The following is a 27,679-nucleotide window of genomic DNA, read 5'->3' as shown; positions in this document are numbered from 1 at the left end:
ACCCTGAAACAATAAAACTTCTTAAAGAAAACATAGGAGAAACACTTCAGGAAATAGGACTGGGCACAGACTTCATGAACACGACCCCAAAAGCACGGGCAACCAAAGGAAAAATAAACAAATAGGATTATATCAAACTAAAAAGCTTCTGCACAGCAAAAGAAACAATTGAAAGAGTTAAAAGACAACCAACAGAGTGGGAGAAAATATTTGCAAAATATACATCTGACAAAGGATTAATATCCAGAATATATAAGGAAATCAAACAACTTTACAAGAAGAAAACAAGCAACCCAATTTAAAAATGGGCAAAGGAGCTAAGTAGGCATTTCTCTAAGGAAGATAAACAAATGGCCAACAGACATATGAAAAAATGCTCAACATCACTCAGCATCCGGGAAATGCAAATCAAAACCACATTGAGATACCATTTAACCCCAGTTAGGATGGCTAAAATCCAAAAGACTATGAACGATAAATGCTGGCGAGGCTGCGGAGAAAAAGGAACTCTCATCCATTGTTGGTGGGACTGCAAAATGGTGCAGCCTCTATGGAAAATGGTATGGAGGTTCCTCAAACAATTGCAGATAGATCTACCATACGACCCAGCTATCCCCCTGTTGGGAATATACCCAGAGGAATGGAAATCATCAAGTCGAAGGTATACCTGTTCCCCAATGTTCATCGCAGCACTCTTTACAATAGCCAAGAGTTGGAACCAGCCCAAATGTCCATCATCAGATGAGTGGATACGGAAAATGTGGTACATCTACACAATGGAATACTACTCAGCTATAAAAACGAATGAAATACTGCCATTTGCAACAACATGGATGGACCTTGAGAGAATTATATTAAGTGAAACAAGTCAGGCACAGAAAGAGAAATACCACATGTTCTCACTTATTGGTGGGAGCTAAAAATTAATATATAAATTCACACACACACACACACAAACTGGGGGGGGGGGAGAAGATATAACAACCACAATTATTTGAAGTTGATACGACAAGCAAACAGAAAGGACATTGTTGGGGGGAGGGGGGGAGGGAGAAGGGAGGGAGGTTTTGGTGATGGGGAGCAATAATCAGCTACAATGTATATCAACAAAATAAAATTTTTTTTTTTAAAAAAGTATATCAGAATAGATTTGCTGATTTCTGGGAAGATGGGGGAATAGGAAGCACCAGGAATCTGTCTCCTTACCTAGACAACAATTGCACTGGCAGAATCTGTCAGATGTAACTATTTTGGAATTCTGGAGTCTATTGAAGGCTTGCAACTTCCAGGGAAAAGCTTGGATGGTATATTGTGGTTAGTTTCAGTTCATTCAGTTCTTAGATCAGCAGTGGCTACCCATCTCCAATTCTCCAGTCCTATGGTTCACACATTCTAGAATCAGTTGGCACTCAGCTTTCAAGAGCCAGGATGGGCAGAAAAAACCCTGTCCTCCAAAAATCAGTGACCTATGTTCTGACTGCTGATGGCTACTTCTGATCACAGAGATGCAGACACCAAGGTGGGCAACCATTGTTATGCTTTCTCCCACCCCCAAGTGTTACAAGCTCCTCCCCCTGTGGCTGAAGTGACTTCTGAGGGAATGAAAAGGCTGGTGCTTTTTTTCCTCTCTTTATTTTTCTTTTTTCCCCCTTTTGGGAGTCATACATTAAAGACTAGAACATTCAAAAGCAACTACATATGTAGGAGAAATTAGAAAGTCACCATGCATGCCCAGGGAAAGACATAGGCTCAGAAAAGACCTCAGAGGGGGCCGGCCCATGGCTCACTCAGGAGAGTGCGGTGCTGATAACACCAAGGCCCCGGGTTCAGATCCCATATATGGATGGCCGGTTCGCTCACTGGCTGAGTGTGGTGCTGACAACACCAAGTCAAGGGTTAAGATCCCCTTACCGGTCATCTTTAAAAAAAAAAAAAAAAAGAAAAGACCTCAGAGGACCTTAAGTTTACACCTCAGGCTGATCATTGGTACAAAGACAGCATAAAACAATAAGAAAGAAAAAAAGGCAGAACAAAATAGAAACAAAAAATAGCACATGCTGGGGCAGGGGGAGATTCTGACTTCTAGAGTTACCACATTGTTAGATTCAGACGTCCACTTTTCAACAAAAAATCACAAGGCATACAGAAAAACAAAAAGTATGGTATGGCCCATTCAAAAGAATAAAGTAAACCAATGGTAACTATCCCAAAGAAAGACCAAATGGCAGACCTACTAGACAAAGACTTTTAAATAAATGTCTTAAAGATGCTCAAAGAACTAAAGGAAGACATATAGAAAGTCAAGAAAACAATGTATGGACAAAATGGAAATATTAATAAAGAGAGAAAATCTAAAAAGAAACTCTACTGCTAAAAAGTGTGATAACTGAATAAAAAATTCACTAGAGGAATTCAAAGGCAGATTTGAGAAGGCAAAAGAAAGAATTGGTGAACTTGAAGACAGAACCATTAAAATTACTGACCCTGAGAAAAAGAAATAAAGATCAAAGAAAAGTGAACAGAGCCTAAGGGAGCTGTGGGACACCAAAGTGAACCAAAATAGGCCTTGTAAGAGTCACAGAAGTAGAAGAAAGAAAAATAGGCAGGGAGATTAAGAAAATAATGGCTGAAATCTTCCCAAGTTTGATGGAAGGCATGAATATAAATATCCAAGAATCTTAACAAACTCTGAGTAGGATGAACTCAAAAAGGCCCACACATTATGATCAAACTGTCAAAAGCCCAAGACAAAGAGAGATCTTGAAAGCAGCAAGAAAAAAGAAATCATCATATGCAAGGGATTCTCAATTACGTTATCAGCAGATTTCACATCAGAAAGTTTGAAGGCCAATAGGCAATGGGCTAAAATATTAAAAGTGCTAAAAGAAAAAGAAAAAAAAAAAACTCAGCCAAAAATCTTATATCTGGCAAAACTGTTCTTCAAAACTGAGGAAGAAATTAAGATATTCTTTAGTAAACAAAACCTCAGAGAATTCATTACCACTAGACCTGCCCTTCAAGAAATGCTCAACAAGAGTCCTGCAGGTTGAAATGAAAAGACAATAGACAGTAACTTATATCCTTAGGAAGAAATAAAGATCTCAATAAAGGTAAATACTTGGACAATTATAAAAGCTAATATTATTGTGACAACAGTAACTCTAATTTTTGTTTTCAACACGGTTTAAGAGACTAAAACATTTTTTAAAAAACAATTATTAGCCTAAAATCTAGTATTATTGTAACACTGGTTTGTAACCCCACATTTTGTTTTCTACATAATTTAAGAGACTAACTCATGAAAGAAACGATTATTAGTTTATGTTATAGGGCACACAATGTATAAAGATGTACTTTTGTTAAATTAATGGCTGAAAGGGGTAGAGATGGAGGTGTAAAGAATGAGACATTCTGTATGTTATTGAAGTTAAGTTAGTATAAATTCAAATTAGAATGTATACCCAGTTCTCAAAAATGGGTAGAACAACCAGATGGAAGATAAGTAAGGAAATAGAGGACTTGGATAACTCAATGAACCAACTAGATTTAACAGCCATATGTGGAAAACTCTACCCAACATGTGCACACAGGACATTCTCCAGGACAGACCATATGTTAGGCCCAAATTATGTGTCAATAGAGTTAAAAAGATAGATAACACACAAAATATCTTCTCTGACCACACAAGATACACTTAGAAATAAATAACAAAAAGAAAACTGGAAAATTCACAGATCTGTGGATTTGTGAAAATTAATTGACATACTCTTAAACAATCAATGGATCAAAGAAGGTATCACCAGGGATGCTAGAAACCTTTAAAAATTGAAAATATAATTACCATATGATCCAGAAAATTCTGCTACCATGTACGTACACAGAAGAATTGAAAGCAGCATCTTGAAGAGATATTTGTACACCCATGTTTATAACTGCAATATATAAAACATGGAAGCAACCCAAGTTTCCATCAGCAAATGAACAAATAAGCAAAATGTGCTATAAATATACAGTGGAATATTATTCAGCCTCATACAGAGAGAAAATTCTGACACATGCTACAACACGAATGAAACTTGAAGACATTATGTTAAGTGAAGTAAGACAGTAACAAAAAGACAAATAATGTATAATTCCACTTATATGAGGTACCTAGAATAGTCAAATTCATAGAGACAGAAAGTAGAATGGTGGTTGACAGGGGCTGGGGGAAGGAAAGTTGTTGTTTAATGAGTTTAATAGTTGTTGTTTAATGGGTATAGAGTTTCAGTTTTGCAAGATGAAGAGTTCAGGACACAGATGGTGGTGGTGATTACACAACAGTGTGAATGTACTTAATTCCACTTAACTGTACACTTTAAAATGATAAGGTGGTAAATGTTATATTATGTGTATTTACCATAATGTCTCTCAAAAGTTAAAAAACTTTTTTTCTTTTCTTTTTTTTTTTTTTTTTTTGCTGCTGTTGGGCTCAGCTCACAGAGCTTATGAACTCCCAAATCCTCTCAACAATGCCTTTTTTTTTTTTCTGTTATTTTCTTTGTTTAGTCTAAATCTGGATTTCATTAGCTGGAAGTACTGCGGCTGGAGGATATTCCTCCATTCTATCGAAGTCCATTCTCTGTGCAATATGTGCTGTAGGAGCTAAGGGGACTGGCTCTTGGAGCTGGACTTCCTAAGTTTGAATCCCAGCTCTGCAACTCACTAGCTAGATGACCTTGGGTAATTTACTCATCCTCTGATAATAGTTGATAGATGATAGTAGTTCCCAACTAACATAGTAGTTGTAAGATTAAATATTAAGCTGCATGTGCAGAGCTGATCAGAATTCCCAGACCACACTAGGTGCTTAATTATTACTGTTCCCATCATTTCATTAAAACAAGCATTTTGTAAGAAAACAGTCAGATACCAAAACCCATGGACTCTACAATCTTCTTTTGTTTTCCACTATACCCACCGTAGCTTTCGAAGTATTGTAATTGGTCTCCCTTTCTCCAGTCTTTGTCCCTTCTAATCTGTTATCCACCTCTAGGCTAAGGAGATCATTCTGAAAGACAAATGTAATCACACACATGCCCTGCCTAAGACTGTTCAAGCACCACTGCCATTATCTGGCCTCTGACAGTTTCTGGGATACTGTCTCTTGCTATTCTGAAGGCATCACTCACACTCCAATTGCACTGGACTGCTCGCAATTCTGTCTTTTTATTTTTTTATTTTTATTTTTTTTACACCTCAGCACTTTATCAACACAAATCCCTCTCCTGGGAAGTCCTGCCGTGCTTGGTCCACCTGGAAAACGCCACTCATCTTTTAAAGCACGGCTTTGTAGTCATATTTCCATGAAATGTTTTCTGGCTGCCCTGGCATTTGATCACAGCAGGGGTAATATTTGAATGCATTACTTGTCTCCCTCTGGCTGGAATTCATGTTTATTCCAGTTTGTGTTCGTAGTGCCCAGAATGGGCCTGGCATATACTAGACAAATAACGTGGAATGAATGCACCTACTGTGCACCAACAGAGACAAGGAGATGTAATTCATGGGTGTCTGCTTTCAGGGAAGCTGAAACTGAATTAAGGTTAGGGAATAGCACCAGCCAATATTTCAGAGGGATGCAATCAATCTGCAGCTGAAAGTCTCAGAGGGATACAGATAGAGTCTTTCCTCCAAAATGAGGGCATCCTTGGGGAGATTTTAGAAACATTTAAATAGTAGCCAGTACCAATTGAGCATGCCTATTATGTGTCAAGGACATGCTAGTTGTGCTAAAGTCATTATGTTAATTAAGGCTCACTAATTGATTAAACCGTCAGTTTGAGCAGATAGAAATCAGTCACTGATATTTCACATAATTGAGTTTACATCAGGTGTCCTTGATTACGACATCTATTTTCTCTTCATCTATACATGTGTCCATTGTTATTTATTTATTACAGAAATAATGCAAACAGAAAAATAAAGACTTAATATAATCTTCTATCATCTTTAATTTTACAACAGGACAGAAATTTTAAAAGACAAGCTTTAAAAACGAAGGGAGACAATGGGGCATATCCTAAACTCTAATCACTTCCTGTTTACATATCAGAAGCAGACTATGGAGTTTTACTGTAAACTATGGATAGGGAACTCAGGTATGAAGTCAGGGAGTCTTTGGCCACAAGGAAAGGGAGGAAGCCCACCCCTTCTAGACCACTGGAACATGGGGAAAAAAGAGATGGAGCAAGAGATGAGTCGAAGATGCCAGAGCACTTACCAACTTCTCTTAGGGTGAAACCTGGGGACAGAGGATCAAAACCTTTAGATGGGTATAGAAGAATTCAAGAATACGGTGGCTATTGGTCTGTTTCCCTGGACGTAGCTTGAGGAACGCTTTAGATCTAGGAAAAGCCCTGTATTTAGCTTGAAAACACATCTAAAGTGGCATGGAAATAAGAAGGCAGCATGAGTGAGGGAGGTATCAGGTCTTTGATTCCCCCAACCATAACGGGGATCTGGAAGTTCCATGTGCCCTAAAGAAGGCCCCAGAAGATTTGGAAGGATATATAGATAATAGAGGCCTAGAGATGAGACAAAAAGGTTGCAGAGCATGGGCCTCTGGATCAAAGGAAAATGACCCAGACAGCAGTCTTCAGCACTGGGTGGTCATGCAAGGTTCTGAAGTACCACATGACTCAGTCACACCTGAGTAGACACTGGACCAGACCAGCCACCCAGCAGGGAAACCAGTAAGGGCACAGAAGACAGCATAAAATCCTATACTTGCACAATCTGAGATGCACTTCACTTCTCCAGGGCCATCAGGTCTCATAAATCCTTCACTGTAGGCCCAAATCATTTGGGGAAAAGCAAGGGGAGAGAGATAAAATCTAAACAACAAATATTTATCCAAAAGGGATTCATCTATTGATTCTAGAAAATACTAAGTTTCCACCACATGAAAGACAATGCAGTAGACACTGGAAATACAGAAGTAAAGCACAAAGGCAAAGAATCTGTACTCACAGATCTTGCATGCTGGTAGATAAGACACACACGTCACAAATAAACAAGAAAATGTGTCATATATCAGAAGGTGACAAGTGCTAATGAAGGGATTGAGTAGTGTAGAAGTTTGCTGTTTTAAGTAGGGTGATCAGGAAATATCTCAATGATACGGTGGCATATGAGCAGAGATCTGAGAACATGAATAGTGAGCCACTGGTAGAAGAAGATTCTGGGTAGAGGGAACAACAGGTGCAAAGGTCCTGTACTAGGAGTATGTTCTGGGTGTTCAAGGAAAACCAAGGAGGCCAGTATGTCTAGAACATACAGAGCAAGGTCGGGGAATGATCAAAAAAAGAGCAAGGGGCAGAGCATGTAGGCCTTGCAGGCATTGATAAGAACTTTGGCTTTTGTTCTGAGAAAAAGGGAACCAATTGATGAGTTTTGAGCAGAGGAGTGACATGATCTGACCTATACCATGAAAGGATTCTTTTGGCTAAGGAATAAACAAAGAAGTATAACTTCCTAACTAATAACGGGGAAGAAATGAAAAGAAAAAGGAAAGAAAGATTCATAATAAGTTTAAAATAAGATGATGTGATTACACACACACACACACACACACACACACACATTGGTAATCCCAAAGAATTTAAATGGACTAAACTCTCCAGTTAAAAGACAAATATTGTCAGAAAGAATGAAAAAAAATAGCTGCATGCTTTAAACATATGGACACACAAAATTTGAAAATAAAAGAAGAAACTGCTAACCAAAAGAAGATTAAGAAAACGAACTTTAAAACAACAAAAAATATTACTAAAGATAAGTATAATCACAGATGATTAAAGGTTTTATTCATCAGTAAGATATAATCATTCTGGTGACCTCCTGCTTTCAAGGTTAATGAAAGCTTCTCTGGGGGAGAGCACATTCGTGTTAAGCCTCAGGGAACCCAGTAAGTGATATTTCATGAAAAATGACCAACACACAATCAAAGATAACCAGGAAAATAAGGAAAAGGACAAAGATTATTGATTTTAAAAAAATCCAACTATCTCTTGTTTCCACTAGACAACTTAAACTAAGGGTTTAGTAAGACTGAAAATAAAAAGATACCATTTACATAGCACGTAAAAATAAAAAGAACATGTAATATGGATATGTGAACAGAATAGAATGTAGAAACAGACCTAGCAACCAATGGACAAGACTTTGATGGGATAAATTGCAAGACTTTATTGGAAGACATTTTAAAAAGCTAAATAATTAGAGAAATATATGAGGGTACTTCAAAAAGTTCATGAAAAGATTCATATTATCTTTTAATTCTATTTTTTATGGACTTTTTGAAGTACCCTCATACAATAATCTTGGTAGTTGATTATTATCATAATAATCATAAACTATCTATAAATTCATAAACTATCTATAAATTCAAGGCATTCCACAATTAAAATCCAAGAAGACATTTTATAACTTGACAGGTGATTTTTAAGTTTATATGGAAATGTTAAATGCCGGAAAAGAGGCAAAACACTACTGAAGAAGATGACTAAGGCAGGAGACATATATAAAGACATGTTATTAAACTAAGTGACTAAGCCAGTGGGGAATCAGCCAGAATAGTAAAGTAGATAAATAGAAGAGACTAGAAAGTTTAGAAACAGAGCCACATCTATATGACACTTTCTATAGAACCAACTCGGCAGTGCCAATCAGGAGAAAAAAGAGGTGTAGTTTTTAATGAATGGCTCTGAGGCAGTAGTATTCTATACAGAAAAAAATTAATTTGGATATTTACACAAAAAATCAATTCCAAGTGGACTAAAGACTTAAATTGAAAGGAAAATTATAAAACTTTCAGAAGACAACATGCATGAATATTGTCATGATTTGGGAATAAAGAAGGGTTTCACAACATAAAAATCACAAACCAAAGAGTTTTTAAAATCTAGCTACATTAAAATTAAGAATTTCTATTTTTGAATATGATTGAAATTTTCTATAACAAAATATTTTTAATATAAGAACTTCTGTTAATTAAAAAACAATATAGTAAAAAGTAGGTCATTGATGAAATGACATATTTAATGTAATACAATGAATTAAATGATAAAAAATTAATATGCAAAATGCATAAAGAACTTCCCTGAATTAATCAAGAGTTAGACAAACAATCCAAGAGAAAATAGATAAAACAAATAGAGTGATGTATAAAGAGAAAATACAAATGGACCATAAGCATGTGTTCAATTTTATTAGTAATAAAATAAATGCCTTTTAAAACCACAATGAGAAAACTTTTTACATTGACCCAGTTGGTAAAAATTCAAATTTGGATAATACCAACTGTTGGCAAGTATGTGGTGTGACTGCAAGTCTACACCCACTGCTGGTAAAAGAGAAACTACTGCAATCACTTTGGAAAACAATTTGGAATTATCTAATAAAGCTAAACATGAACATAGTCTATGGCCCAGAAGTTCCTCTCCTAAAGCTGTATCCTGAGTAACCCTTACACAGCCAGGAGAAGGTATGTCCAAGATTGTTCATACGAACACTGTTTATTGCGAGGTCAGCAAACTTTTTCTACAAAGGGCCAAATGGCAAATGTTTTATTTTTTTGTGGATGTAGAGCTAGAGCTAGGGTCTGGAGCTCACAGACCCCTCAAGCCCATTCACGAACCCTTCACATGCAGGTCTATGAGCTAGGTAAGTGGCAAAAAGGTCTTTGGAGCCTTGTTTGAAGAAGGAATAGTCTTTATTCAGCACACACACATCTAAGAGCTAGCAAGCAGTACAAAGAGAAACTCAGAAACTCAACTGCTACTGGCAAAGTCTGAACTAAAATTGGAACTAAGCAGTTGCCAGCAGAATAAACATGCTCTGCTGTTAGACACCTCTAGCCTGCTTCACAAACTGCAGAACACACAAAAGCAATTAACTAGAAAGATACATGGGTGCACATGCACACTAACTCCACCCACACAGAACCTGTTTACAAGAAATGTCAGGGAGCCTGACTAAATTATCATATTTTCCCCCAGTGGATCATCCAGCATCTACTCAACACTGCTGTTGCAGCAGGAAAGCAGCCATCAGACAATATGTAAACAAATGAATATGGCTATGTTCTAATAAAACTCTGATTATCAATGCTGAAATCTGAATTTCATATATTCACGTACCATGAAATAGTATACTTCTTTTGATGTTTTTCAACCATGTAAAAATGTAAAACCATCCTTACATTGTGGGCCATACAGAATCCAGCAGATTTGGCCCACAAGGCATTGATTTCCAGCCTCTGGTTTATAGAGTAAAAAAAAAAAAAAAAAGTGAAACAATACAATTATTCATCAACAGACAAAGAGCTAAATAAATTACAATATATAAATAATGTATATTATACAGTGGAGAAAATGAATGAAATTTACACATCAGCATGGTTGGAACACAAAAAGGATATGTTCAGCAAAATAAATAAGCCAAAAGAAGATCACTATGTTAGTCTAAGTCAATTATGATCCTCTACAGAAGGAAGTCTGTGAGGTACATTCTCATGGCCACCAAAACCACATATAGTATACATCCCACTCATATAGCGTTCTAAAACAGGCAAAACCGAGCACCATTTTGTTTTTTAATTTATACGTAGGTACTGAAACACGAAGATAAACAAACAATGATAGACATAAACTCAGGATGGTGGTTTACTCTGTGGGGGAGGGTCAGGTAGTAATTGAGGAATTTCACACCATGGCTCAGCTGGATAGAGAGCACATGGGCATGGTGCATTTTATTATTCACTCAGCTGTACATAAATATCTTATGTACTCCTTTGTATGTATGATATATTATCCAATATTTTTTTATTGAACAATACCTTTTGCATATCTAAGGAGAACCTCAATAATTAACAGCCTTTTCCTTCTTTCACTCCTGTAGAAGTCTTTGGTACAGTCTGTATTTCTTCCAGGTCTTTTAGGAAATACTTCTTCTGGTTTTACTGAGGAAGTCAGTCAATGGAATGAAATCATTACTGTCCAAAGGGATCTCAAAGATCAACCTCTCCGTCTTTCTCCTTCCTCTTCTCATTGTAGATGGGGCCAGCAGAGCATGATTCTGCCTCCTTCCTGATCGTTACTCACAGGTGCAAGGGGATCCATCAAAGACAGATCAGCCTCCACTGGCAGAATGCTCAGGAGATGTGTGAAGGGACCAGTTCCAGTATTAATTCCTTCTAAAATTCAGAAGGGTATGCTATATTCCCCACCAACCTACTGGGCCAGTGGTAAAGACTCTTAGCTTGAGAGAGAAATCAAGACAGAAACTTGATAATATTGAGGCAGAATTTTCCATTCTTAGCTCATTATTATTCATCAGTAATTGAATTTAGATTTTAATAAATACTATTTTTGCTATTATTTAGATTTTTCTTTTGACCTATGGATATATATTATAGTAAAATATTTCTAACATTTTATCATTATTGCATTCCTAGAATGGTAATTTGGTCATGCATTCATCCTCGTTTAACAGAATGCTTGTCTCAATCTGCTAGGGTTATATTTAAGTTTCTGTGGTTTTTTTACAAATCAAATTGGACTATAACTTTTTGTGTGTTGGGAGGGCATCTGTGCCAATTCGGTTACTGAGGTTATTTATAAACAAATAAGAGAACTTTCCACGTATTTCCTTGCTATGTTTCTCATACATTTGAAAGAACCTACATAACAAAACCATCCGTCCAGGTCTCCTTGTCTTTTTTTAAACATAAGTTTTGACATCTCTGGAAATAGGTCCTTAGTTATTCTTTCAAAATTTTCCTCCTTTAATGTAAATTTTTATAGATATATATGTGTGTGTTTGGGGGATTTTTGGCAGCTGGCTGGTATGGGGATATGAAAATACATTTTTCTTAAAATTAGTCCATATTTTGAGATTTTGAATTTATTTTAATTGTACAGAAAAAATTGTTTCCTTTCTCTTCTCTTTTCATTGAAAAAAAATTAAAGAGCAGGATTAGATTGATTTCTTGGTAATTTCCATAGTTTATTGTCTTTTAATTGTTAATGTTTGGCTTAATATTTTTCTTTGCTTTTGTTTTCATCAGATTTTACTTGCTTTTTATTTTCCAACTTGAATCTTTGGTCAATTTCATTCATTTCTCAACTCCTATCATTTACTTTCATTTTTTGTATCTGAGACATACATAAATTTTCCTTTTGTCATTGCTTTCATGGCATCCTTAAGACTGATATGGAGAGCTCTCATTTTCCAGTTTCCTAAGATATTTGAAATTACAAGTTAGTTGAGTTTTTTTTCCTTAGGGAATTTCAATTTTTTCCCATGTGATGGGAGTTCGTGAAAATGGACTACACAATTTCTCCCATTTGAAATGTGTTAATGTTTTCTTTGTGATCTAATTACATTTCAGAGTTGTTCAACGAGCTCTTAACAAGGGGTATTAGACTCTTTGTAAGATACAAATTTAAATATGATCTATTTAATTAAACTTTATAATGTCATTAACCAAGTTCTCTATATTCTTACTTAGTTTTAGCTGCTTAATCTTTCAGAGATGTAGAAAATTGTGCTAAAGACTTTGTCTTCTTCTTGGTTTTAAATTTTTTTTCTTCTTGTATGTCTAATATCAAAAATTTTTACTGTGTGTCAATGGACATATTACTCATTGTGTATATTTCTAACCATTATGTCTGTAGTGTACCTTGTACTTTTCATCAAAAAAAAAAAATGATCTTCCATCATTTTTAGTGCTTTTAATTCTTAACTATATAGTATTAATGTAGGAGTCTTTTAGTCATGATTTTTGCTTTTTTGTTTGTTTGCCTGCAAGTATTAGCAGGCAAACTGTATATTAATTTTATTTATCTTTTCTAGGAACCAGAGTTTGGTTACACTGACTTTCTCTATTTTTTTCTTCAAATCCCTTTTATTTGTTTTTTTAATCATTAATTTATTTTAATTGACACATTGTAATTGGACATACTTATGAGGTACAATCTGAGGTTTTGATACACATACATGTTTTATAGTGATTGGGTCAGAGCAGTTCATGTATCCATCACCTCATGCACTTACCATTTCTTTTTACAAATAACATTTAATGAGACTTCATTTGCTGTTTTTTAAACCCCAGACTAAGATTAATTTTTTATCTGAATATATTAACATATTAATTTATTTATGTTTCCTGTCATGAATAATATGTTTGATCTTCTTTATGTTCATCTTTTTTCATTCTTTTAAGTTAACTGAGAAGTTTTTTAAATTTATTTTTTAATTGAAATGTATTATTTGTACATATCTATCGGGTACAGTTATATTTCAATACATGTATACAATATGTAGCGATCAAATCAGGGTAGTTAGTAAATTCATCATCCCCAAAATTTATCCTTTCTTTGTGATGAAAACATTTAAGCTCCTCTCTTCTAGTCATTTGACAACAACATACAATAATTTTTATTGTTTTACATGTTTTCTTACAGTTTCACAACATGTTTTATTTAGTTCTGTCTTCTGTGGTGACATGAAAATTGGAAATTTTTAAAATTTATACTTCTGATTACCATTGAGTCTTATACTTAAGACTTGAAAAGTCTCGTACCTAAGTATCATACTTAAGACCTGAAAATCATACTTGAAAATATATTTATCAATGCTAAAAGTCAAAATAAAATCTCTTTTCCTACTCCTCTGTAAGATGAGATATTTAGTCTACTTACCTCTCTGTGACTTTTGCCTCCCCTCTTCCTAGTTTTGTAAGTGATATTAGGGATTTTTAGAAATGTTATTATAATGAAATTACAATTTTACATTATTGTTCTCTGTTATTTGCACTTAGTTTACAGAGTATATATATATATAAAACAATTCTGTTTAACTATTTTAATTTTCCTCATTAATACTTCCATTCAACAACCCCATTTTTACTTACTTTGATTCACTTCTTGGCCATTAAGTATTCTGTGGAATAATAATTCTGAGAGAGTTCATAGGTATTTTACATTCTGGGGTCTTTCAGTCTCCCCAGCTCCTCTCCCCGCAAAAAAATAAGAAAACAAAGGGTATTATAAATGCTTTTGCCTATGAATAATTTTGATAATATAAAATTTGGGGGCTAAAAGATTTTTCTTTCAAAACAGTAATTTAGAGATGTCTAACACATGCCTGAATACAAATAAAATAAGCCACGATGTGTTTGTCTCTCCCCTGCTTCAATAACTATAGATAGATATAAAGATACAGATATAAATATAAATATAGCTAGAGACATAGCTTTATAAAGGCACTACAACACACGATGGACCTCATTTTTCCTGGTCTTTTATTAATCGTACTTGATACTCCTTTGTCTTCAGACAAGTTTTCTTCTATGTCTCTCTTTACTACTGTGTCTCTCTCCTTTGACTGATCTGTTCTCCGGGCATTCCATTACCTACATGCTGTTTCAACTCTGTGCTGTGCTTCATGACAACTTCTCTCATTATTTTTATTTCTTTGTACTTTTCTTCTGAATTTTGGAAGCCTTTCTCAATTTGATTCAACATCAGGAGTTTTCTAATGGTTTTACCCATAGAAACAATTTTAAACAAAATCTCAGTTGCCGAGATTATGAAGAATTATTTTTTTTTAAATGAACAAAATAAGCAGTTATGGTTGAAGTGGAGCTAAGGAGCCCTTAGCCCTGCTCCTTAAAAGCCGGTTCACCCTCTGCACCAGCCTCTGAGACACACCCTGTGGTTCTAAGGTGCTAGTCTGAAAACCACTTCTCAGTTTGAAAACAAATGCACTTCTGATTAAATTTTCCACAGTGTTAACTTGCTTCTTTACTACTTCTCATGTTGATTTTTATAATATGATTTCATTTTTAATACAGAATACTATATTTTGTTTATTAGGCTCATTCTACACTTCCTAAAGCTGTGTACCTAATTCCTCTATACATTTGTAACTTTAAAAATCTTACACTCTATATTTAATTGGCAACACAAGCCAAAAATTTTAAGGGAACTCAAATTTATTACCATTTGGAGCAATTTTAATAGCACATTTGGCATTCACTGATGATGGTACGTCTCTTTGAAAAGCCAAAGTAGGAAAGAAGGAACCTAATTTAATTTTTTTTTACTAAAAGAGGCTAAGTGTACATTTTTAAAATAAGTTTTGAACTACTGAAAACATCTGTCCAAAGGTGGGAGGGGTACAGGATGTGGAATCAGCTCTGGTAACCACATAAATTGAAAAGGAGTGCAATATACAGTGTGTTTTTGTAAGTTTTTGCTTCCAGATCTGTTATCAACCATTTAAAAAGTCATTAAATTTTCGTTTCCTTAAAAGCTTTTCTTATCACAATAATCTCCCTTTTCATCAATCTATTGTGTTTTCATCTCATCCTTGGCTTGCTGACGATTATTTTGCTCAAATTAGGTATTTTCCAAAATTTTCTGCTCTTTCTTATAATAAATTTTTCCCAAAGAACACTGAAATTCCTCTGCCTCTTGAGTTCTATTTTCTCTCTCTTCCATGTTCAATCCTTTGATCACGGAGAGATCTGTCTTGATATTTGCTCATAAAAAGCAAGTGTGGTTTTACTTTGGTCTCCATCTCTGTTTATCTGCCTCCTGTTGAACTACGCATCTCTGCCCATTCCAAGCCAAATTTCCCATGAGCAGCATTTACCTAACCTAAGGAAGGACCTCCTGGCCATCCTTCTAGTCTGAAGTAATGCATATTTATTTCCTTGTCAAAAGCATTCAATGAAAAACTTAGTCTCCTACTTGCACTAATCCCTCAGTTTTTCCAATTGTCAAATTTTCATCTCTCCATTAGCATTATTGGAAATAGTAGCCCAGGAGTCAGTGAAAAGAGAGAGATGGAAAGATAGAGAAAAAAGGAGAGAGAGAGAGAAATAGAGAGAGAGAGTCTATAATGAGAAAGGAATTTCCTATGACCTCTTTTTCCCTCTATGGCCTTGCTTTGCTCCTTGGGACTTCCTCTAAGTTCTGTGAAGTAGAAATTCCTCCTGGCTTCTAGTAAGTTATTAAGTAATATTTCTAGTTTCCAACCCTGTTGGCAATTTGAATCCTCTCCTATATTTTCATAATGATGTCAGTGCAAAGGTGGGAGAGGGTAAATTAGGAGTCTCTAGTTTCCTGCCATCAAAACCTACAAACTAGCATGGTAATACACCAGACCGCTGATCAAACCTGCAATCTTCCTTCAAATTATTAGGAATGATTGGTAGTACTGAGAGTGAAACTGAGTATAAAGTAGACAGTGGAAGATTTGCGTGTATGTCCCTACACACCCGTGTGTGCCTATGCATGTACTGTACATGTGCATATTTGTATACATGATATGAGGGTGGTAAAATAGTTAAGAGGTGGACAAACAAGAAATTTAATAAAATTTAAAACCAGATAGTTTAAATTAGTATACTAATTTCTGGAGTGTTCCTCAGGGCAACGCTTAAATTTTATCTCCCCTCTGGGTTCGAATCTACTTGATGCACGGGATAGCAAGGGGCTTTTGATGTTAGCTATTCAGCATCCACTCACCTCTCTCCCATCCTAATCGTATCCAATTTTAGTTCAGATCTGCTGACTCCCTCACCAAGCCCTTGTGCTTTGGGGACAGCTGACCCAAAACACAGAGCCCTGAGTGGATCCTGACTGGTCTAATCCAACCAGGGTCAGAGCATCTCCCCAAGCACAGGGGTTAATCAGGCCTTAGCCAATTTACTCCTGGCCTTCCCAACCTCAGGGGCTGATCTAAAATAAGCAAGTGACCCAATGAGACGTTTGGGAAGGTTTGCTGAGGACTTCGGGGAAAGAGAAGAGACAACATATTGAAAGAGATGCTTTCTCTTTCACTTTTTGATGTTGTAATACCAAGCCTGGAACTGTGACAGCAATCTTGCTAACATGAGAGAAGTTACCCTAAAGCTGAGGTGGTTGACACTGCAAAGTTGAGAAGAAATGGGAATTAACAGTGTTCTTGAGAAACTGTTGAGCGATTGAGTTGATCCCATGCTGAGGCTCTCCCTAAAATTACAAATTTTTGTAATTTCCAGCATTATGAACCAGAAATCACGGCTTTTTGTAGTTTAAACCCATGTGAGCTGGATTTTCTGTTATCTCCAGACAAAAGAATCTCAACTAACTCAGGGACTGGGGATCAGATTCTCTCCCCTATATCCCCCTCCTTAAATGTGACATCAGCTGTTTCACTCTCTCAGTTTCCAGAGTGGATATCCTTAAAGGAAAGGACGAGAGCCCAGCTGGTTTAGAGAATCCAGTGATGGAAGTCGGTGCCAGGTTAGTAGCCATCTCTGCTGGGGCTGACCCATGCCAACTGCCAGGCTCAGAAGACAGCCTTATGATCAGTGAAACTGTGTTTTTGTTTTGGTTTCTAAGGCACAAACAGCATTGTCAGTTGAGACCATAGTGTTCAACCCACAGTCGCTCCCAAAGCCAGAGTGCCTGCTTTATCTTTGACAGTCCCTCCAGAGCATCCTTGGGAAATCAGGCCCTCTTACAAAAAAAAAAAAAGAGAGATAACTGATCCTATAAGTGAGGACTTTTCCTGATTGGATTAGAGAAACTTTCTAAGTGAACTCTGTGCCCCCAGTGATAAGCATAGGGCCTGATTCACAGACTGCATCCCAAATGTTGTGTAAATGATGGAAGAGGAAATGTGGCCTCCTGGAAAATTACTGAACTCTGCCAAACTATATAAATATGTCTTCTTTCAATGTCCAAAATTACCTAGCAAAGTTTAATTGAATTAATTGAATTAATGGTCCCCAAAGTGCAGCCTTTATTGCACAGGTATTGTGAGAAGAAAGGAACAAGAAATGACCAATCCAGTCTGAAGGGGGTACTAAGGATGGCAGCATAAGGGATTTCAGGGGACACATGATCAGGAGGCCAGCCTCAGGTCCTGATCTTTCCATTTACTAAATGTGTGGCTGTTGATGGTGACGATTCTTATCCCTCCACTACACAAGAGTTTCCAAGGAACCATTTAGGATCGTGCACATGAGGAAACGTTTCAATGGCGATATGAATTAGACTCTGTTTTAGCATCTGGGGGCAGGAAAGATGAATAAGACCCTCATGGGAACCCTTGAAGCAGCAGTTAGCGATATGGAAATGTGAATGAGCAGCTCCTTTTCATACCTCTTGCCCAACCAGGCTTTTGTTAAAAGGACAAATGGAAAATAAATTTAAAGAGACTGAATATCTTAAACATCTGGAATGGTGATATTCACCTTTCACTGTTTCATGATATATTCTAACTACTTAGGAAAACATAAAATTAGATCCTTACCTCAAATTATTTTCAAAATAAATTAAAGATTTATATTATGTTATATAAAACACGTTATAATAAATGTAAAAATGAAATTAAGCAAATAAGAGAAAATATAGGCATACAATTGTCCCCCCTTATCTGCAGGGAATGTATTCCAAGACCCCCAGTGGATGTCTGAACTGTGGATAGTACCAAGCCCCATATATATTATGTTTTTTCTTACACGTTCCTACCTAGGATCAAGTTTAATCTATGCATTAAATACAGTAAGAGATCAACAACGAAAACTAACAATAAAATAGAACAATATACTGTAATGTAATAAAAGTAATGTGAATGCTCTCTCTGTCTCTCTCTCTCTCAAAATATCTTAATATTTTCTGACCTTGATTGACCGCAGGTAACTGAAACCATGGAAAATGAAACCACTGACAAAGGGGGACTATGGTGTATTTTTCCAACATTATAAAGAATAAATGCCTCCTAAACATAAGAAAAAATAAAGACTTGTAAGAGAAACAAGGCTGATCGGTGTCACTATGTTGAAAAAGAATTATCGTATTTCATCTGTTTTACTGTATTTTTTAAGTTCACAACAGCTCTAAAATTTGGATTGATGACATGAATTCATTCTTATGCATCAGTAGTTTCCAAGTAGGTGTCATGACTTACACGTGCTCCAACTTGAGTATAGAGATTTGTACTGTCTTTGCTTCAGTTGGGTCTGTTCATTGTTTGTGCTGCTTTGTCAAGTAACACAACTGAAGACAGAAAGCATTGCCAAATTTTCAAAGCAAGGTAAAGCTGGCATGACCAGTGAACATGTCGAGCAGAACTGTAGTTAAGGTGTTGAACACTGGAAACGTCTTGCAGACTTTGAATTGAATCTGCTTAACTTTAGTGACATGATTCAGTTAAAGAAAAATACAAAGTCTTGAGTTAATTCAAACGGAAAAATGACAGCATAAAAGCTTGCAGAAGAGGGTAGGGAGGTATGTTTTCTAAAAACTGCTGGATCACCAATGATCTTCATGGGACAGAGAATGATATTGTGTGAAAAAGACATAAATAACAATGAAAAAAACTTAGATCCTTGGAAAAAACACAAATAATCAAAACTGACACTAGGAAGAAACAGAAAAAATAATATTCCTGCATCTATGAAAGAAATTTAATCCATTATTTTAAACAGTCCCACCAAAAAAAGCTCCAAGCTCAAATAGTTTCAACAGTAAATTCTTCCAAATAGTTAAAAAAATAAAAGAACATCTATCTTACACAAACTTTTCCAGAGAATAGAAAAAAGTGGGAATACTTTTCAATGTGCTTTCATTCTTTCTTTATCCAGCACAACCTTGACACCAAAACCTAAAAAAAAAGAAAAGAAAAGAAAAATATAGTCCAATCTCCCCAGTGAGCACAGATATAAAAATCAAAACCAAAATATTAGCAAATTGAATCCAATTATATATATAAGGGAAAATAAATAAGGATCAACCAAGTTGGGTTTATTCCAAGAATACAACATTAGGGTAACATTTTAAAAATCTATCAATATTAACCACCAGATTAACATAAAAGTGAAGATAACCATTTTTCTCAATAAATGAGAAAAAGCACATTTGGGAAATTTATCATCCATTCATGATAAAAAAAAAAACTTTGGCAAATTGGGAATAAAATGAAATTTCTTTATCAGATAAAAGGAGTCTACAAAATAAATGTATAATAAACATAGTTAATGGTGAAATATTGAAATCCATCCACCTAAATTCCACTGTTTCTATTCAGCATTATACTGGAGATTCTGGTCATTATAATAAAATGAGAAAAAATAATAAACGTTCAAAGTATTGGGAAATAATTATCAGTATGCATTCATGATGAGCATCCAAAGAAACTATAGATAAGATGTGAATGACCTTTAAACAGAAAACAATAAAAGGTTACTGAGAGGGACTTTAAACAACCTAAAAATAGGAGATATATACCATATACATGGATTTGAAGACTCAGTGTTTAAGGGAGTCAGCCCATTCAAATTAATCTATAGGTTCAATGTAATCTTAATTAGATTCCAACATATCTTGGGGAAATTGACAATCTGGCTCTAAAATTTATATGGAAATGCAAAAGTGTCAACAACATTCAAAAACAAACTTCAAGACAAAGAACAACTTAAATGACTTACACTTTGAGATATTACAACTTACTATAAAGCTCCAGTAATTAAGACTGTGTGGTACTGGCACAAGACTAGACAAAAGAACTAATAGAACAGAACTGAGAATCTAGAAATACATTACATGAACACATTCACATGAATTCCAGTGAAGACATTCACACAAGGCACAACAAAGACACTATTATAGTACAGCGGGGAAAGGATGATCTTTTCAATAATGGTGCTGGGTCAATTTGTATTCAGAAAAATAAAAACATCTGAATCTGTATCTCTTACCATAAATAAAAATTAATTTCCCACAGATTGTAGACCCAAATTTAATAAGTAAAACAATAATGCTTCAAGGCAGTAACATAGAACAGAAAGTCTTCGTAACCTTGGGGTAGGCTAACATTTTTTTTTTAACACATATACAATAAGCACAAACATAAAGTAAAAGACTGGCAAATTGAACTTCATTAAATTAAGAATTTATATTTATCAAAAGACATTATTAAAAGTGGGAGGCAAGCCACTGAGTGAGAGGATAGGATTTTCATCCGTCGTATATAGAGAACCCCTACGCACCAACTGTTAGAAAGAGAAACAAGAGGTGACCATTTAACCCCAGGCAACAGTCTCAGAAAGGAACTTCACAAAAGAGCATATCCAAATGGCTAATAAACATAGGAAAAGGTTCTCAACATTATTAGTCATCAGGGAAATACATATTAAAAACACAAGGAGATACCACTATAGATCTGCTAAAATGTAAAATAAATAAATAAATAAATAAAAAATTGTAGCAATACTACTTATTATTTTTTAAGATGCTGGACAACTGGAATAGATACCTGATGCAAGTATAAACTGAAACAACCACTTCAGAAACTGTCAGTATGTACTAAAGCTGTATATATGCCTACACTATGACCCATTAGTTCTATTCCTATATACATATCCCAAAGAAATGCATACACATATGCATCAAAATACGTTATAAAGATATTCCTAGTATCATTATTTTAATAGTCAAAAACTGGAAATAAGCCAAATGTCCATCAATAGTAGACTGGATAAATAGTGGTATAGTTATACACTGGAATACTGCATGAGCAAACCGCTATTCCACACAGCAACATGGATGAATCTCAAAAGCACAATATTAAGCAAAACAAGATGGACACAAAAAAAAGTCCGTACTGTATAATTCCATTTATAATAAGCTCAAAAGACATGCAAAACAAATCTATGGTGAGAGAACTCAGAATAGTATCTCCTTGGGGGGATATAATGTGTTAGCAAAGGCACAAGAAAGGCCTCTGGGGTGTTGGCGATGTCTTATTTCTTGATCTGGGTGTTGGTTACACAAGGGCTTGCCCAAGTTGATCTAGGTAGTGGAAGAAAAATTTCAAACACAAGTGCATCGGACTTCAAAATCCTGTCAATTACAGTATGTGGGTATGTGGTGGTGATGGGGTCTACTTTAAAACAGATATGAATGGGAACATGTTCCAATTACCTCTCCTTTTTTTTTAAAATCTATTTGGTGACTGAAATCATAGAACCATGACTAAGAAACTACTGCCACCTAGTGGCACCCTTCCCTAATTGCAGGACCAAATATTTGGAGCACGACTTAATTTAAACTGTGTAATGTCAAAATAACAGGACGACAGCAAAAACTTGTTAGATTTTCTCACACACATCCGATATTTCTTTCCCAAGAAATTGTTTACAAAAAGCACTTTGCCCTTGATCACTTCATCCTAGTAATATAAACATTTGATCTTTATCTTATACTTATTATTTTTATATATAAAAATAGTAAAAGTTATACCCACCAATCGTTGAGCAGTTACTATATGACAGACATTGCATTAACGTCCTTGCATAGATTACATCATTTAAACACCATAACAATTCTATGAAGGGTGTACTACTATGATACCTATTTTAGAGATGAGTAGATGTAGACATGCTGAGATTTCCCAAGGTCAACATAGCTACTAAGTGATCAAGTTGGAATTTTAATCCAGATCTGTAGGGTTCTAGACCTTTTGCTTTTCTCTTTCAAGTGTCCAACTTGTACATTTTCTCTTCATAATAGAAAACCCAGAGATGTGAGTTTCAGTGCTGGAGGTGCCAAGAATTCACCATGGACCATGAACGGTTTACTTTACCTGTCAGGGACTCAATTTCCTTATCTGTAAACTGAAAGCCTTGCCCAGATGATCTCTGAGGCTCCTTCCCACGTCACCTAATTGCTAGTGAACACAGAAGAAAGGCATTAATCTAAATCACTTGAAATATGTTTTTGTGGTTTGGTACAACTATTTTTAGACTGTCACAGAATAAAAGCTCATTTCATGGAACCAGTCACAAATTTCCCACAATCTTTGGGGGAAATCCAAGCTTGAGTGATTCTAGTGCTTAATGAGATGATGTAATGCAGGAAAATATATAGCTGGAAGAAAATTTTATTACCGTGAGTAAATGTGCATTTTCCAGTGAATTACAAGACCTTAAGAAGTAAATGTATATGACCCAGGTGGGAAATCACCTAAAACTCTAAAACAGAGAACGTAGTGTTCGCTTGCAGGCATTCTGAGAAACTCTGCAGATGTGAGAGAAAAGAGAAAATTGTGCAGAACCTTTAACCCTGGAAAGAAAAACAAATGACCTCAGAAAAAATCTTCAATTAAGCAAATTGAGGACAACCCATGACAGGTGCAATTGTCAGATAAAGGGGCTTTATAATGCAACGTAAGCTGACATATTCATTCAGTAGAGGTGCACTTATGTAAATCTGCTAATATGAAATCTACAGGATTAGCAACCTTAAAGAATAATGTATGAAACTGGTCTGGCATTCAAATAGTGAAGCATGCACTCCCCAGTTCAGCATGCCTGTTTTCCAAAAAAGCATGTTGGCTGATGCATATACAAGAAGTGACATTCTGAGTCACGTAAATTTCTTGAGGTGTTTCTAAATTGTCACATACCTGTAGTACATCTGGCACATGCATCCTAGCAAATTCCAATCCAGTGATGTCTATTTCAGAATTCACAACTTTGACAGACTTAGTGACTGGGAAGTTTGTGTTTTTTCCCTTCTTATTTCAATAGCTAACCTTAAATGAATAAAATAGCTGAGATAAGGCATTGCACAATGAGAAAGATGCCCCAGAGAGATGCCTTTTTGTCCTGTTTAACCTGTTTTATCTTTGCAGAGGCACTCCTGGTACTTTTCAGTCATTAAACAAGAATTTATCAGTGTGTAAGCTAAGAATAAATTCAAAGACTAGGCATCTTAGAGAACGCCACTCCCTGATGCTTTCAAAACCAATATAGCATTGCAAAGACTCAAGGACTGCACCATAAACTTGACAGGACTAAAGCAACTAACTCATCTCCACTCTTCAGTTACCACTCTAAAACACTCTGGGTCACAACAGGCACGGGGCCATTGAGTCCACATTTACAGATCAGCAGACTGAAGCACAGTAAGAGAGAGAAAGTGTGCATGCCTCCAACAGACCCAAGTGCTGCTTCCTCCAAGCGTGACCTGAGTGTTTCTCCATAGAACGCTCCTCTGAACAGTTTAGTCTGCTGCCACTATTCACACCCAGCCCAACAGCCAACACTCCCTCCAAGTATCATCTAGCTCCCCAGTACCACTATGCCCCCCTCAATCTTTACTTTATCCCTAGAAGGCTTATCTCTCCCTTGCCCAACAGTGACCATAAATTCATGGGATGCTACACTAAGGATGGACTTTTAAGACATCTAGCCCTCTCTCTTTACATCAATTCAACAAAAATTTATGCACCCCTGGAAACTAGCATAGTGCCTGACACATAATAGATACTCAAAAATTATTTATTGGATAAGTAGATTTGCAGATTGTTTACATTTACAACACGAACAAGACCCTCTTCTGCTTTCTCTGAGCTCATAGTCCACCTCAGGAGATGGGACATGTTCAAAGGTAACTACAATTGAAGAATAAGAAACCACAGTCATTCAGGGGGGCTGTGGGAGGAGGAAGCACCTGAGGCAGACCGTAAAGGATGGATGGCAAAGTGCAACAGATAAGAAAATGCTTCCTTCTCTTCTTTAGTCTTTCTCTTCTGGTTTCCTTGCTTGCATTCTTCTGAGAATTTCAGTCTCTTGTGCTTGTTTTATCTCTACACTGCAGACAAACAGGCTTAAAAACAATCCCCATTGAGTGCTCATGGGCTGGATAGATGGCTGGGTGGGTGGATGCTTGGAAAATGTTCCCTGCTCAAGTTTTGCAATAACTCTCTAATGTCTACTATATTGGGCTTAAACTAATCTTGATTGACCTAATTAGCCAAACTTTAATCACAGTTTCCCTTTCAATGTGATGCAGCCAATTTCCTAAACATCTTGCAGAAATCTTTTGCTACACCCTATCTTTGGATTTGCCTATAGTTCAGCTGTAAAATGGCCTAGTTACCTTCTTAATCTCTTCATCCTCCAAGGCCAAGTTCAAGTTTTGTTTCTTCAAGGAAGTCATTTTGACTGTAGTAGCCCACAGGGATGCCTTCTTTCTCTGAATATCTGCAGGATTTGCAGTGGAACCACACAATTTGTTCCAAAAACACATAATGCCCAGAATCTCCTCTGACTACTTTGCATGAAATCAGATTGTTCTGCAGGAGACAGCTCTTCATGTGCAAGAAATATTTTGCATTTATGATGTGTCCTTTCCTAGACTTTGCACAGATCTTGACTTACAAACTCCTGAGCTAGGCCCAGCGAGGGGAGAGGATGAATGAATGGAGACTGAGCTGAGTTTGAATCCCAGATCTCTTACTTACAAGTCGTTAATTTTTCTTAGATACCACTTCCTCATCTGAAAAAAAATAAGATCATGATACCTCTATTGCAAATGTGGTATGTCAATTCAAGGGGACAATCTATGAGGATGCACTTAGTATGGCCTTGAACAAATTTTAGGCCTTCAGTATGATTTATTCCCTCTCCTGCTGGAAACTCTCAGATGCAGGGAGGAAGGGATGGGGATAATACAAAATAGCCCCTTCCCTCCAAGGTTAATGCTATCAAATTCTGAAACTAATTGTCCGGCATTTAAATAATCCGCTGGAAAACAAATGAAAAGTCAAGACTTAAATTTGAAATCTTTGTTTTGCAAGGTCAGCCCTCCTTCTACAAAACCCTGTAATCCAAGAGAGAACAGGATGGTGTTCTGTGCAGGCAGTATAGAAATGTGCACAACTCCACAGTCAAGGATTTATCAAAACAATGCAATTCTCTTACAAGCCAAGATCCTGACAGCTACATTGTAACTCTATAATTATCTATAAAATGCCTGCAGATCATAATGGTGCTCCATTCTTCTCTGTGTCAGTGGCAGCCTTTCCCTGCCATTTGGTCTTCTCTCCTGCAGCAGACATGAGCAGGCACTCAAGACGATGGGCTAAACTTTGGAGGTCCTAAATCAGAAGAGAGCCTACCCATATTGGCGCCTTTCACTGGCTCTGTTCAGAAACCCTCTATGACAGAAATCTACACTTGCTTAAGGTAAGCAAAATAATAGTAATAATAAACAGTGGGGCGAGGGAATTGCTTTCATTCACACAACTGCACTTTCTCCACGTTTCTGGATTCTGTTTCTCCCATGCACAGACCTCATCTTCCCCTTCTAGGGCTTCCTCCTGGGATCCCCTCCAGTTATCATCTTGTTTCTTTCTTTTCATTTTTAGTCATGCAAAGACTTTGTAGTCTTAAAACTGTGTCCTTTTCCACTCTCCAAACTATCCCAGACTCACTTCTGTCCTATCACCTCATCCTGAAACTGTTCTCATTCCAGTCACCAGTAACCTCTTAACTGTCCTATCTGGTCATACTTTGAAGTCTTTTGCCTGGTGGATTTTTCTCTTGTGTTTGCTCTTATTGTCTCTCTCTTCCTCTTATTTTTTTTTTTAAACATGTTCTCTTTATACATTTTTATATTTTCCTGGGGAGTATGCATAAAGCAAATGTACTTCACAGGGCCTAGTTTTCCAAAGTCTTGCAGTTTCAAATATTGACCTTGCAAAGGACAATTGTCTCTGTTGTAAGATAAAGAATTGTAACACAGCAAGTTTGCTGGCGCAAAGACAGACAGGTTACTGATTGATATGTAAAGATACTGGGAAATTGCTGTAAGAAGAGAATGTTTGCTAAGATCAAGCTTTTATTGGTGGATCACATTAACTTCTTGAAAAATTGCATTATAGAATGTCACCTTGATTGTCTTACTGAATCTTACCAGCTTCTATTGTTAAACTTGTTAAACTATACTTAGCAAGAATCCCACCTATGTTCTCTTCCTATAACTTCCTGGTCTGGAGAATAAATGCCAGAAGAGAACCTCAATTCAGGGTTAATTTCCCAAATGGAAGGAATACCTCTCTCTTGAGGGTTCCGGGACATTAACCCTTTTTCAGGGCTTCTCACTGCTCAGAAGATATGGGCTTTGAGTAATCTTTGGCGTCTCCGTCACCCAGGGGAAAAGGGGTGACAAATCTGTGGGGGCAAAGCAACATTTTCCAACTTCTCTGCAATTTTTATGTATGACTTATTTAATTTTATATTTAATTGGCAAATAATGATTGTATAGATTTACAATGTTTCCCTGCAGCATTCTCTCTGGTCTCTTCTCTCTGGTCTCATTCTCTCTGGCTGTCCTTCTCAGGATTCTTTACTGGCTCCCTCTTTCTACCCGTCTCTTAAATACTATATATTATTATTCCCCAAGGTTCCATCCTCAGCTCTCTTCTCTTTTCACTCTATATATTTCTTCTGACATATACACATTCTTGGCTTTAATTGCCACCTCTAAATTATGACTCTATATCCCCAACCCAGATTTTTCCTCTGAATTCCAGACTCCCGATAACTATTTCCTTTCCAGAGTCCCGAAGGCACCTAGAATTCAACTAAATTTAACATCTATCCCATTCCCCTAAAACTCCTTCCCCCTTTTCTCTGAATGGCACCATTCTTCCCCCAGGCACTCAAGCTAGAAATCTGATCACCATGCTCAGCTCTTCGATGCAATTAATCCCCAGGCCCTTTTAATCTCTAGACTATATCCCCTTCTCTCCAACATCACTGCCACTGCCTTATTCAGACCCTTGTCAT

Source organism: Cynocephalus volans, chromosome 3 (genome assembly GCF_027409185.1).
Source record: "Cynocephalus volans isolate mCynVol1 chromosome 3, mCynVol1.pri, whole genome shotgun sequence".
Taxonomy (NCBI): domain Eukaryota; kingdom Metazoa; phylum Chordata; class Mammalia; order Dermoptera; family Cynocephalidae; genus Cynocephalus; species Cynocephalus volans.
Note: the sequence above shows the minus strand (reverse complement) of the source record.